Raw genomic sequence first — 13,162 nt, forward strand, 5'->3', positions numbered from 1 at the left:
CACTCTTCTGGGTTTGCCATTCTCTTCACTCCCTCCTCCAAGAGGGTAACTTTAAGCAACTCATCTCTGTGGCTCCTCAAACACACCTCCCGTCTTCCAGGAAGTGACTGCAGCCTTTCTTCCCTGCAGTCCCCTCTGCTTTCAATTTCCTGTCTTTTGTAGACCCTGTCCAGTCCCTCACAGGTGATCTTCTCTCTGATTCGCTGCCTCCAGCCTAAAGCTGCCCCATTTGCAGTCTAATTAGCTGATTGGACCCACCTGGTCCATTTCAGTTCTTGTAGGGTCAGTGTGGAGAGCACACCCCATCAGAAGTGGTAACAGCTAATTTAGATCCCATCATTTTGTAAGTAGAATTGGGATTATGTTTTCCAGTGTGCATTATTTTGCACTTACCAATACTGAACTTCATCTGCCGTTTTGTTGTTCAGTCATCCAATTTTGTGAGATCCTTTTGTAACCCTTCGCAGTCTGCTTTGGACTTAACTACCTTTAGTAATTTTGTATCTCCTGTAAACTTTGCCATTTCACTGTTTACCCCTCTGTCTAGTTAATTTATGACTATGTTGAAGATCACAGGTCCTGGTACAGATCTTTTGGGGGACTCTGCTATTTACCTCACACTATTCTGAAAACTGACCATTTATTCCTACCCTTTGTTTCCTGCCTTTTAACCAGTTACCAGTCCATGAGAGGAGCTTCCCTCTTATTCACGATTGCTTACTTTGCTTAGAGCCTTTGGTGTGGGACCTGGTAAAAGGCTTTCTGAAAGTCCAAGTACACTATATCCACTGGATCACCCTTTTCCACATGTTTGTTGTCCCACTCAAAGAATTCTAAGAGGTTCGTGAGGCATGAGTTCCCTTTAGAAAAGCTCTGTTGACTCTTCCCCAACAAATTGGGTTAATCTATGTCCATACTGAGCTGTTCAAAGTTTAAAGAAAATTATCAGTGAGGATGTTTGATCCTTGTTTGCTGTACAAAATTTCTGGACTCACCTTACCAGCAGACTCTACAGTTCATTAATAGTAGTATTAATTTATTGCTTTAGAATAATAAGAACCTCAAAGAGGCTTTGACACTGAAAATTTTAATGTTGCCAATATCTTAAAATGGCATTAATTGATTAAAAGTTACTGAAAAATGATACAACACAAAAGCAAAAAAATTAGACTCAGGCAGGTTCCACACTCAAAATTTCAGGTCCTAATGTTTCTTTAGTCAGTAACAGTCGCAATAATGCTACATACCACCGTTAATAGAGCTACAATTTCATATTTGAGTTTCTTCAGAACTCTTGTGTGAACACCATCTGGTCCTGGTGACTGACTATTTGTATGTCTTTTCCATCGGAGAAGTAATACATCAGTATGTCTGAAGTTCTGAAGGATGGCTGGCTATCTATGGTATTCATGGGGATATTTTCATTGGCATCTGTGGGCTTTGGATCAAGCCCATAACGTCAAAGACTAGGCATCTGTCACTCATTGCTGGAACCCCCTGAGTTTTATTGCAAAACCATGAAGGACATAAATCCACACCATTTAGAGGTCAAGCACAGGAGTTTATTACGTATAGCGCTGACGGAGTGTCACCTTGCTTACTAGGCTCAGAGACACTGTCAATCAATTGATTACAATGGAATATATGGATTTTCCATGGGCAGGGGAAAGTGATGGGGTAGGCAGTCCCACACCCCCGGATAGGTTTAGCTGCAAAACATGATAGCACAATAGCCAATGGTCAAAGATTACATAATGTCTCCACCCATGGTCTCAAGTTAACAAATTAACATTTAACATTTAATTAGTACTTTAATAAATGTATTAGTATAAAATATATATGTTGAATTCAATTTGGGGTCCATAGGAAGGAAGTAGCTCCTTTGATTGTCCAACAGATACATATCTAGGGGTAAAAGCAAAGAAACAGTGAAAGTATATGGCAATAGAGATTGTCTTTCAAGTTGTTCATTTGTGTTTTAAGGCAGGCATTGGTCACTGGGAAAGGGAGGTGGGAGAAGGCCATATCTTATACTGACATGCTTGAACCTTTCATAAACTCAAGGTTGGATGTGTGGGAAGAACATCTCCCTGCAGAAGAAACTATCAGAACAGAAACAGGGCTTCTTTGTTCTATTTGCAACTTTGAATAAGACACAGTTATTGCTCCCAATATCTGGAGTTGTGCTGACCAGGCATATCTTAGCAAAAGCAAGGTTATCTTTGGTAATTCTGCTTTCTCTTACCTAATCCCTATTTGCTAGGCCTCTGACCTCTTGACCTGGACTTTGGGCTGTACACAAATACACATACCAGGTTATTACATCAGCAATGGATTTTAACGCTTCAAACCATAATATGTGATTATCTCACCTTTAGGAAACTGACAATGCGAGCAAAGGCATTTCCTTTGAATTTGTGCATGAATTTCCTGTAAAACAGTGTGGCTGGAGGTAAAAATAAATAAATAAATAAATAAATAAATCAAGGGATAATTCTAAATTAGAAAAATTGAAGGCCTGATTCTCTAGGAGAGCACTGAGAAACTGACAGCCTTTCTTCCCTCCTCTCCCCCCTTCACATTTCATTATCCTTTCCAATATTTAACTAATTACTCCCAAGGCCATTTAACAATAGTCTAGAACATTATTGTTCTGATAATGCCCTGTGGAGTGCAAGGACTACCTCCTACAGTATCTCTGAGATGAAATGTCAAACAGGTGTTCGGGTGGGCTTTGTTGTTCTCTCTAATGTTGGGCTTTGTCTAATCTGCGGAGAGCTCTATCTATCCTTGTGTCGCAAGCAGAAATGTATTCATGGTTGCATAAGTGGTTTGGAAATTACTCAGTGAAGCAAGTTATTAGCAGAGCCAATATAACGATATCAAGTGTCTATTATAACCGGTCAGTTATTCTACAAACCTAAAGTATCAAATATTTTTCTGGGCTTCACTCTCTCCCTAACATCAGGTATAGTGGACCTGGTAAGTCACAGCTGTGAGGCTGATGCTGCCTCTCGCTTAGTCAGCAAGGTTGCAACTATGGTTGAGTCTGCCAAAAGTTTTTCCCATTGTGCTGCACCTGGAACTTTGCCAGGCACAGGAATGGAACTTTTAATTCAGCTCAAATGGGAGGAAAAATGTAATGAGAGCTCTGCAACTGACCTCAGTGGACATAGGATCTGGCCCCATCTGAATTTCTATCCCCTGCTATGTTGATTTGTGAATGGAATGTTTTAGTTGATTTTCTGTGTTAAAATATGTGAAAAATTGACAAAAATAGAAGAAAATGTATCTTCTTTCCTGGCTGCTGAGAGTTCTGCTGTCTTTCAAGCTTTCTTTCCCACTGATTTGTTAAAATGGCATCAGACTGACAGAACATAATTGAGAAATAAGGGGACTTTACTCTAGCCCCAGTGACTTTAATGAGAATAGCTGTGTAAGGTGAGGACTCAAAGGGTTGAGATTTTCCAAAATGATCAGAGTCGGCCAAACTCTGCTCCCAGTGGAGTCAACAACAAAACGCTGATTGTACAACATGAGCCTCTGTCAGCAGCTGCCTCTCTGTTCCCAGAGCAATGAGTGGCTTACTTCCTGCTGTGACCATTTGGCCCTCCTCTCCCAGTGGTATGGCTTGAGCCTTCCCTCTCCCAGGCCAAGTGCTTTTTAGCCCCTGCTGTACTGTAATTTAGAGGGGAAAGAGGAAAATTGAAACGAAAAACAAAAAGAAAAATTGAAAATTGAAAAAAGGAGCAGGTTGACCCAGAGTCAGATGTAAGTACTGGCTTTTTTATTGCGATACTTGTTCCCCTGGACCCAATTGTCCAGTAAGCCCTGAATTAGCTACAGCACATTCTTTTTGTTTGTTAGTATGTACACGCCTACATCCATTACAACACCCCCAAGCCCCTTATTAAGTGATAAAAACACCCATTTTGTTAGTAAACCCACCCCATTTATTGTGCACAGCATTACACATATTACACAGGCATTTTACCTTGAAAATATATTTCTTTTCAACAATTGGTTGCCACAAATCTCCCTGGTCATCAATTCTCAGGGGAGGGAGGAAGGGGCCATAAGTCAGGGCTTGTTTATGTAGCTGGGAAAGGAAGGGAGGAGGAGATAACACTGCTTTACCCAAAAGGTATCCTTTAGATCCCCACATTTCTTACGCAGCTGCAACACATATCAATTCTTACAAGCAACAGGGAAGGGCAAAATATGGCAACTTATTTCTTAAATAAAGAACTACAGCCTTCTTACGCCTTTGTCCCCTAATGCCATGTCAGCTCATTAGGAGCTTCCCAGGTCTTTATTTAACCAATATATATCCCAACACCTCTGATATGTCATTTTGGATAAGTTGTCTCTGCCTTTTGTTTTGTTTGCTCCTGGCTGCACTTTCAGGGTTTATAGCCAACACATGCTCAGCCTTATTTAGTCTTTCTTGGAGGTAAAAAGAAAAGGAGTACTTGTGGCACCTTAGAGACTAACCAATTTATTTGAGAATGAGCTTTCGTGTAGCTCTAAGGTGCCACAAGTACTCCTTTTCTTTTTGCGAAGACAGACTAACACGGCTGTTACTCTGAAACCTTTCTTGGAGGTGTAGCTGGAATAGGCCTGACCCTCAGCTGGCATGAATCAGTACAGCCCAACTGACTTCTATAGCGGGACAACAGATTTATGCCAACTGAGAACCTGTCCCAGTATTTTTTTGAATGCCTAGCTGTAATTTAAAACCAACCCAACCCAACCCCCTCCACCTTGCCCATTCAGAGAATCTCCTCTATTAAACAAACAGTAATGGAAATACCTGTCATCTCTAAGCAGTTGTTGGATAAAAGCCCCAATCTTTTGTTCAATTAATTCTGAAAATGTTTCTTTAGATTCACTTCAAAGACCTTATTACAGGTGGCTCTGTGGTTGGATTTCATTCACTCCCCTGTATCTGGCTTAGGGACAAAAAGCTCTTCAAAGGATTACTTTGTGTTGTTCCTGGAAGAGAATGAAGCAGCAGGTAAATTCACCTCCTTCTCCAGATTCAAATAGCCTCTTTGATTCTTGACAATACTCCTTTGCATAGAAGAAGAGAGGGCTTGGAAAATACCCAAAATATATGCTAATTTATACTTGGTACATTTCTCTTTTTTTGTTATCTGGGTAGGTTAATAAGTCTTCCTGTGTCACAAAGGTGTACGTTGTCTTATTTGTTCCTGTGTGTGATTGGTCTCAGTTATTGCCTTCTGTGAACTGTAAGATGGCAGGGAGTGTTCAGTGATTCTGTTGCTGCTTCAGTCTTGAACGAGGTGCTTTAAACATATTCTTGGGGTTATATTTTTATTTTGATCTCCACTGGTTCTTTCACTAGTCTGGTTGAAGGAAAGCCATGTTGTTCTGGGGGTTTTAAATTTCTCTGTTCCCCCTTTGCTTCCCCTCCCCCAACAAAGGAGCTGTATTATCAACAAGAGACATGCAAGGGGAGTGCAAACTCTGACACCCTTACCATTCCCAAATAAAACATTGTCCTCTTTCAACTTCCTCCTGCAAGCTCACCTCTGCCATGGGGCTCGGAAGTTCCATCTAGTGGAATTCACAACTAGTGGAACTAGTGCCCTTCCATCGAGTCAAAAGAAAAGGAGTACTAGTGGCATCTTAGAGACTAACAAATTTATTTGAGCATAAGCTTTCATGAGCTACAGCCAATGAAGTGAGCTGTAGCTCATGAAAGCTCATGCTCAAATAAATTTGTTAGTCCCTAAGGTGCCACAAGTCCTCCTTTTCTTTTTGCGAATACAGACTAACACGGCTGCTACTCTGAAACCTTCCTTCTAGTGGAATTCAGAACCCTGAATTAGGCAACCAGGCTACCTCTGCAATGCCTGGGGAGAGTTAGGTACCTCAAAGAAAGGGGTCACAAAAATCAGCAAGCCAGTCAGAAATGCTGAGGTGACGGTGTAGCCTAAGACCCCCACCTCACGGGGAGTTAGGAGCCTAAATCCAAGCTGGAGGGAGGCACCTGTCTGATGGGGCTATAGAATTTAAACTTGGGTTTCCCATCTCCTAGGTAAATGCCCTAGCTGCTAGGCTATGTGGTATGCTGGTATGAAGCTTTCTCAGTCTCTCTTGTTGAAGCTGTGTATAAATAAATAGCCATTAAAGCAGGAAGACAGCTCATGATAGAACGACTCTGCAGGTCAGTGACTTGGATATTCTCTTGGGATGGGAGAGATTCAACTTCCACACCTTCCACACGAATCAGCTTCCACACCCCTGTGCTAATGGCTGTTTAATTTCTTTGCTGCCTTTTTTGTTTGTTTGTTTGTTTTCTTGGGAGGAAGGTGGTGTGGCCTTTTAAGGAAGTAAACTGGTGTTCTGGGGGCCTTACCTTAGCTTCAGTGTCCCTTACTTTCCTGTCCTCACTCCTTGTTGCAGCCTGGACTCACCCTAGCAGTTCTCTGTGGCCGTATCAGTTCCCATGATGCCAGACCATGTTTTTCCTTTGTTTGCAAACTGCCTTTCCCACTTCTTTAGTGCATGGTCCAGTATCACCACAGATGGTTGGGTACTGAGCATGATAGAAGTGGAATATGCCCTTTAGTTTATTTTTACTCCTCCTTCTCACCCTCCCTCCCCGTCCATCTTCAGGGATCTCTTTCACAAAGAACTTCTGGTCTGGGAGGTTCAATCTCTCCTTCTGGTGGAAGCCATGGAAGAGGTTCCACAGAATTTAAGAGGGAAGGGATTCTCTTTCCGTTATTTCCTAATCCCAAAAGTCAAAGGACGTCACAGACTGATTTTAGACCTATGTCAGCTCAAAAACTATCTCAAGAAAATAAAGTTCTGCATCCATTATTCCCTCCTTGGATCTTAGTGATTGGTATGCTGCCCTCGATTTAAGAGATGCCTATTTTCATATATCGATATACCAAGGTCACAGAAGGTTCCTCAGATTTGTAATAAACCATCTATACTACCAACTCACGATCCATCCCTTCGTCCTGTCTGCAGCTCCGTGGGTGTTCACAACATGTATGGCAGTAGTGGCAGCTTTCCTGAGGAGGTTAGGGGTGCAGGTCTACCCTTATTTAGATGACTGGCTAGTCAAGGTCCAGTCCAGGTTTTAAGTAGTGTCCAATGTTTGACTCATCCAGTTGAAGTTCAAGGCCCTAGGCCTTCTGATAAATGCAGAAAAGTCTACCATTGATCCAATGCAGACAATAGAGTTCATTGGGGCAGTGTTTGACTCAGGCCAGGGCCTACTTCCCAGAGGTACATTTCCAATCAATCAGATCCCTGACAACACACCTCAAAGGTCATCCAATCACAACAGCCCAAAATTGTGAGACTTTTAGGTCACATGACCTCATGCACATATGTGGTACAACACCCAAGGCTGCACTTCAGACCCCTCCAGATGTGGCTGGCCTCAGTGTACTCACCAAACCACCACCATCTAGACACTCAGGGTACCTCCACTGATTCTTGTCTCCCTCAATTGGTGGTTGGATCCTCTCATGGTTTGTGAGGGCATTCCCCTTTATATGCCCTCAACCATATGACACTGGTCTCAGATGTGTCAGCACTAGGGTGGGGAGCTCATCTGAGGCCCCTCAGAACTCAGGGTCTTTGATCTGTGGCAGAACTTTCACTCCACATCAACATCAGGGAACTCAGAGCAGTTTGCCTGGCCCGTCAGGCCTTCCTGTCCCACATTACAGGCAGAAACTTGTTTGCTCTCATGGACACTTCAGACATGTTTTACGTCAACAGGAAAGGAGAAGCTGTCTCTTCCCTCCTTTGTCAAGAAGCAATGCAGCTATGGGAGTTTTGCATAGCCCACTCCATCATCAAGGTCTCTTATCTTCTGGCAGCTGGCAGGTGACCTCAGCACGTCTTTCACCAGTCACCACAAGTAGTCCCTTTGCCCAGATGTGGCAAGAGATGTTTTCCAGCAGTTGGAAACTCCCCCAATAGACCTACTTGCAAAGAGGTACAACAGACAGTATCACCAGTTCTGCTCCCTAGGAGGCCACAATCTGGATTCTATCATGGACGCTTTTCTACTTCCCTTGGATGGGACATTTTTATTATGCCTTTGCCGCCTTCACAGTTGAGCACAGAGTGCTGCTAAAGATCATGCCAGACCAGGGCCAGATTATTCTGATAGCCCCAGTAAGAGAACCTGTTCCCGCCAGGACCTGAACTTGGTCTTTTCGAAGCATATGAGACCTCTGTATGAACCTTTGGCAGCTTGCTCCTTATTATACGTCTCCTGGAAAGTGGTTTTCTTAGTGGCCATCACTTCGGCCAGATGGGTCTCAGAACTGCATGCCCGCACATCAGAGCTGCTGTAGACAGTCTTCTTTAAAGATAAAGTGTATTTATGTCCTCGCCCAAGTTTTCTCCCGAAAGTGGTTTAGCAGTTTCATAACAATCAGGCAATCTACCTACCTCTCTTTTATCTGAAGCCGTGTGCAACTAGGAGTGAACAATGCCTTCACTCACTGGATGTTAGACAAGCCCTAGCTTTCTACATAGAAAGAACTAAACCTTTCCATAGGTCCACCCTACTGTTCGTAGCTGGGGCTGACAGGATGAAAGGTCTCCTAATCTCTTCACACAGTTTCCTCCTGGATCACATCATGTATTCACACTTGTTACAATCAGGCAGGTGTTTTGCTACCAGCTAATCTGACTGCTTATTCCACATAAGCATCCTCAGCAGCATTCTTAGCGCAGATCCCTATTCAGGACATTTGTAAAGCAGTGACCTGATCATATGTTCTTCTCCCAGTACACCATCACTCAGCATTCCAGAGATGATGTCAAATTTGGTCGCGCTGTTCTGCAGTCTGTGTGTCCATGAACTCTGATCCCTCTACCTTTTCAACTGCTTGGGAGTCACCTAGAGTGGAATGCATTCACTCCAAGAATAAAAATGGTTACTAACCTTCCGTAACTGTTGTTCTTTGAGATGTGTTGCATGTGTCCATTCCAGGACCCACCCTCCTGCTCCTCTACCTCGGAATTTTCCAGAAAAAAGGAACTGAGGGGTGCGGGATTGGCTGGATGCTTTATACCAGCGCTATTGGCAGGTGTCAGCAAAGGGTGTTTGAGCTGTGGGTACTACTGAGGGAAAAATTTCCGGCGACTGCTTGGGGCACGTACGCAGTGAGAGTGGAATGGACATGTGCAACACATCTCGAAGAACAGTTATGGAAGGCTAGTAACCATTTTATGCCTTGCACTGTTAATACAATAAGCTGGTGCTAGGCTTTTAATGCATAACAGAGACAAATTTTGAAAATATTACCTTTTTATGTGTGCATGAGCTCTGTGTATTATCATTGGGGTACAGATATGATAGAGTTTTTAAAAACAGAGCTTGCTTTTACTAAATTTTAACTTGATTGCCAAGAAGGCTAATGGCATTTTGGGATGTATAAGTAGGGGCATTGCCAGCAGATCGAGGGACGTGATCGTTCCCCTCTATTCAACATTGGTGAGGCCTCATCTGGAGTACTGTGTCCAGTTTTGGGCCCCACACTACAAGAAGGATGTGGAAAAATTGGAAAGAGTCCAGCGGAGGGCAACAAAAATGATTAGGGGACTGGAACACATGACTTATGAGGAGAGGCTGAGGGAACTGGAGATGTTTAGTTTTCAGAAGAGAAGAATGAGGGGGGATTTGATAGCTGCTTTCAACTACCTGAAAGGGGATTCCAAAGAGGATGGCTCTAGACTGTTCTCAGTGGTAGCACATGACAGAACAAGGAGTAATGGTCTCAAGTTGCAGTGGGGGAGATTTAGGTTGGATATTAGGAAAAACTTTTTCACTAGGAGGGTGGTGAAACACTGGAATGCGTTACCTAGGGTGGTGGTGGAATCCCCTTCCTTAGACGTTTTTAAGGTCAGGCTTGACAAAGCCCTGGCTGGGATGATTCAGTTGGGGTTTGGTCCTGCTCTGGGCAGGGGGTTGGACTAGATGACCTCCAGAGGTCCCTTCCAACTCTGATATTCTATGATTTCTTCTGATTATTGATTAACCAGGTGTGGGTTTTTCCAGAGTTTGCAGCCTTGAGGCCCCAATAGACATTCCTGGGGCACATCCTGTTCTTCTAAAATGCAGCCACTTCAACGCAATTCTTATCAGGAAGGATGTGGGGTTGGATATTAGGAAAAACTTTTTCACTAGGAGGGTGGTGAAACACTGGAATGTGTTACCTAGGGAGGTGGTGGAATCTCCTTCCCTAGAAGTTTTTAAGGTTAGGCTTGACAAAGCCCTGGCTGGGATGATTTAGTCGGGGATCGGTCCTGCTTTGAGCAGGGGGTTGGACTAGATGACCTCCTGAGGTCCCTTCCAACCCTGATATTCTATGATTCTATGATTTTCATTTCAAAATAGGGATTGCATATATGAATTCTATCACACACAAGAGAGGGGCCACTCCCATAGAAACCAATGTGAGTTCAACCATTGACTTCAATGGAAGAGGGTCTGGCCTCTTACATGTCAAAACTGTATGCACAAACTTATGCATGTACTAGTGGCAATTGTGGAAAAGCAGGTTTGAAAACTTGGCCCTTAATGAAAAGGAGTACTTGTGGCACCTTAGAGACTAACCAATTTATTTGAGCATGAGCTTTCGTGAGCTACAGCTCACTTCATTGGATGCATACTGTGGAAACTGCAGAAGACATTATATACACAGAGACAATGAAACAATACCTCCTCCCACCCCACTCTCCTGCTGGTAATAGCTTATCTAAAGTGATCATCAAGTTGGGCCATTTCCAGCACAAATCCAGGTTTTCTCACCCTCCGCCCCCTCCCCCCCTCACACACACACAAACACACTCTCCTGCTGGTAATAGCCCATCCAAAGTGACCACTCTCTTTAAAATGTGTATGATAATCAAGGTGGGCCATTTCCAGCAAAAATCCAGGTTTTCTCACCCCACCCCCACCCCTCTACAAAAACCACACACACAAATTCACTCTCCTGCTGGTAATAGCTTATCCAAAGTGACCACTTTCCTCACAATGTGTATGAAAATCAAGGTGGGCCATTTCCAGCACAAATCCAGGTTTTCTCACCCCCCCCCCACCCAAACTCACACACAAACTCACTCTCCTGCTGGCAATAGCTCATCCAAACTGACCACTCTCCCTACAATGTGCATGATAATCAAGGTGGGCCATTTCCAGCATAAATCCAAGTTTAACCAGAATGTCGGGGGGGAGGGGGTAGAAAAAAACAAGGGGAAATAGGCAACCTTGCATAATGATTTAGCCACTCCCAGTCTCTATTTAAGCCTAAATTAATAGTATCCAATTTGCAAATGAATTCCAATTCAGCAGTTTCTCGCTGGAGTCTGGATTTGAAGTTTTTTTGTTGTAAGATAGCGACCTTCATGTCTGTGATTGCGTGACCAGAGAGATTGAAGTGTTCTCTGACTGGTTTATGAATGTTATAATTCTTGACATCTGATTTGTGTCCATTTATTCTTTTACGTAGAGACTGTCCAGTTTGACCAATGTACATGGCAGAGGGGCATTGCTGGCACATGATGGCATATATCACATTGGTGGATGTGCAGATGAACGAGCCTCTGATAGTGTGGCTGATGTTATTAGACCCTTTGATGGTGTCCCCTGAATAGATATGTGGGCACAGTTGGCAACAGGCTTTGTTGCAAGGATAGGTTCCTGGGTTAGTGGTTCTGTTGTGTGGTATGTGGTTGCTGGTGAGTATTTGCTTCAGGTTGGGGGGCTGTCTGTAGGCAAGGACTGGCCTGTCTCCCAAGATTTGTGAGAGTGTTGGGTCATCCTTCAGGATAGGTTGTAGATCCTTAATAATGCGTTGGAGGGGTTTTAGTTGGGGGCTGAAGGTGACAGCTAGTGGCGTTCTGTTATTTTCTTTGTTAGGCCTGTCCTGTAGTAGGTGACTTCTGGGAACTCTTCTGGCTCTATCAATCTGTTTCTTCACTTCCGCAGGCGGGTATTGTAGTTGTAAGAATGCTTGATAGAGATCTTGTAGGTGTTTGTCTCTGTCTGAGGGGTTGGAGCAAATGCGGTTGTATCGCAGAGCTTGGCTGTAGACGATGGATCGTGTGGTGTGGTCAGGGTGAAAGCTGGAGGCATGTAGGTAGGAATAGCGGTCAGTAGGTTTCCGGTATAGGGTGGTGTTTATGTGACCATCGTTTATTAGCACTGTAGTGTCCAGGAAGTGGATCTGTTGTGTGGACTGGACCAGGCTGAGGTTGATGGTGGGATGGAAATTGTTGAAATCATGGTGGAATTCCTCAAGGGCTTCTTTTCCATGGGTCCAGATAATGAAGATGTCATCAATATAGCGCAAGTAGAGTAGGGGCGTTAGGGGACGAGAGCTGAGGAAGCATTGTTCTAAGTCAGCCATAAAAATGTTGGCATACTGTGGGGCCATTCGGGTACCCATAGCAGTGCCGCTGATCTGAAGGTATACATTGTCCCCAAATGTAAAATAGTTATGGGTAAGGACAAAGTCACAAAGTTCAGCCACCAGGTTAGCCGTGACATTATCGGGGATAGTGTTCTTGACGGCTTGTAGTCCATCTTTGTGTGGAATGTTGGTGTAGAGGGCTTCTACATCCATAGTGGCCAAGATGGTGTTATCAGGAAGATCACCGATGGATTGTAGTTTCCTCAGGAAGTCAGTGGTGTCTCGAAGGTAGCTGGAAGTGCTGGTAGCGTAGGGCCTGAAGAGGGAGTCTACATAGCCAGACAATCCTGCTGTCAGGGTGCCAATGCCTGAGATGATGGGGCACCCAGGATTTCCTGGTTTATGGATCTTGGGTAGTAGATAGAATATCCCAGGTCGGGGTTCCAGGGGTGTGTCTGTGCGGATTTGATCTTGTGCTTTTTCAGGAAGTTTCTTAAGCAAATGCTGTAGTTGCTTTTGATAACTCTCAGTGGGATCATAGGGTAATGGCTTGTAGAAAGTGGTGTTGGAGAGCTGCCGAGCAGCCTCTTGTTCATATTCCGACCTATTCATGATGACAACAGCTCCTCCTTTTGTCAGCCTTTTTGATTATGATGCCAGAGTTGTTTCTGAGGCTGTGGATGGCATTGTGTTCTGCATGGCTGAGGTCATGGGGGCAAGTGATGCCGCTTTTCCACAAT

This window comes from Lepidochelys kempii, chromosome 6 (genome assembly GCF_965140265.1).
Source record: "Lepidochelys kempii isolate rLepKem1 chromosome 6, rLepKem1.hap2, whole genome shotgun sequence".
NCBI lineage: Eukaryota > Metazoa > Chordata > Testudines > Cheloniidae > Lepidochelys > Lepidochelys kempii.